Source organism: Telmatherina bonti, assembly GCF_933228915.1.
Source record: "Telmatherina bonti genome assembly, chromosome: 19".
Lineage (NCBI taxonomy): Eukaryota > Metazoa > Chordata > Actinopteri > Atheriniformes > Telmatherinidae > Telmatherina > Telmatherina bonti.
Window position 1 is genome coordinate 23,799,956 of NC_136617.1, and position 2,484 is coordinate 23,802,439.

Genomic DNA, 2,484 nt, shown 5'->3' on the forward strand with positions numbered 1-2,484 from the left:
CAAATTTAACATCAGTCTTTCCCGCTTCAACTCTTAAATCCCACCAAAACCCTCCATTATCTCACACCCAAATTCTAATTTACCCTAATTGCCCCGCACTGCAGTGCCATTCTGCTGTAGTAAATGCAACAGAATTCATCCATTCATTTTCTGGGTCAAGGAGGCAGCTGTCTTAGCAGGGAAATCCAGATTTTCTTCTCCCTAGCCACATTTGCCAGCTCATTGAGGAGGAACCCAAGCCAATACCAAGTTAGCTGAAAGATATGATCCCTCCAGTCTTTCCTGGGTCTTCCCCGGGGTCTCCTTGTATGTGAAAGCCTCACCAGGGAGGTGTCAGGGAGGAGTTCAGTGGCATCCAAACCAGACGTCCTCTCAATATGGAGAGGACGTCTCCATCTCAATACGAGATTTTTAATCTGTAGCAAAATGTGGTTATTGACTAAGGCCAGAGATTTCTGCAAGTAGAATCATGTCTGTATAAATGGCTATCATGTTAGCTATTACATTGTATTGTGCAGTATATAAAGTTACATTACCCCATGCATTGGCGTTACATGTCAAGACAGCTATATTTGCAAGGATATGGAAACCAAACTCTTATGCCAATCCAGCAGTTACAACCAGCAATATTATAGCTAAACAATGATGCTCAGTGGAAGTCAAGCAATTGCCAAAGTCATTAGAATTTATCATCTTGGATCGTCAGTGTCTGGCAGATGATTAATGCCAGTTCTTCCTTATTACAGTCAGCATTTCCAACACATCCATCAATATTCAGTCTCAAGCATGGTTTGAAACTGAAATTTGAACATCTAGAAATCCATTACAAGTGAATGAAGATAAATCTGGGTATTTAATCTTGTATAATACTTGAATTTAATTTGAAATCATTCAAATTAAACTTCAAGTCCAGCACAAAAAAGATTTTGTGTAATAACAATTGAAGTAAAGCAAAACCTTTTAACATTCTGCTCAATGAAACAGATTCTCATCCTCTACGAGGCTACATTAATCTTTTATCTACTGCACATGTGCAAAGGGTCTCTTTGCATACATACAGATTCAGATATAGAAATCCAGACACATATAGGGGCTGCAAAGTGGTGTGGTGGTTTGCACTGCTGCCACACAACAAACCAGTTAATGTTTTGAGTCTCAACTGGGGAAAGGTTTGAACAATGGCCTATTTGTGTGGAGTTTGCATCTTCTTGCCGAGTATGTTTAAGTTCTCTCCAGGTATTCCAGTTTCCTTCCAAAGACATATAATTTTGGTTTATTTGTCACTAAATTCATACCAGGAATGAAAATGAGTGTTTTTTATCTCTCTGTGTTATCTCTGAAACAGACTGGTGACCTGTCCAGGGTGAACCCTCTCCCTGCCAGTTGCTGGAATAGGCTCCAGCTACCTGAAATTGACTAAATGGTATTGAAGATGGCTGAGGAAAAAGATATAGATATACAAATATGGCTTTGTGGAAAAACAGAAAAAAACCCAAAAAGGAACCATCAGTCATTTAAAAATGTCTTTATTTTCATCTTGACTTGCTGGTTGAGCTTCGTCAATGATATGAACCTGGAATGTTGGGGTTTTTTTTTTTTCATTCAGCATCAATAACTTATGTAAAATATACTTTACAGGAAAAGGATAGAACTACATAATAAAATACTGTACAGTGTTTTGCACACAAAGTAAGCACTTTCAGCAGTAACAGTATCAGTTCCCTACAGGCAGATAACAACACCAGTAATTGGTATGGCAGGTGACGTTGGTTTAATTAGCACAAGAGTTTCAGGATAATACAAAAATATAGAATATTGTTTGTGAGACAATATTTTTAAAGATGGGACTTTGGAGCAAGACTAGCAATGCCATGGCAACTGGGTGAAGATGCATAAAGACTGAAATCAATCAATCAAGGACTGAAAGATTAACTATATAAAAAAAAAAAAAAAAACACTGGGAAGAAAGAAAGAGGTTGCACGAAACCACAAAATAATTGCAAGAGACATCAAACATTCACAGATTCATTGACATTGAGAAGTTTTCTTTAAACATACAAGCAAAAAGTCCTGCAACTTGTTCTAAGCCTTGAGTGAAGATTTCAACAGATTTTTCAGTTAACCAGCCAGTAAAAACATTTCCTTTTTTTTTTTCCCTCAAACCCCATTAACATTGCATGGAAAAGGTAAAGCCTAAACATGTGGTGTATTTACAGTTTAAAACAGCTGAAACTTGGCTTCAAATCCTAACTACATTCATCTCTTGAGCATCTCATTTCTCGCATCCACTACCAGCTGTGGATCACAGCTCAAAGGTTGAGAGGCTGCATTATCAAGCTTTTCACATTCAACAACACTTTAATCTGTATTTCTATGACTGTGGTTACAGTAATGCTCCCACAGCCCTGGGAGTGTGAGAAAGAAAGTGGTGATACAAGAGAAGTTTGTCACAGCAGCTATGACGGCAGTCCAGTCATCTGCTTG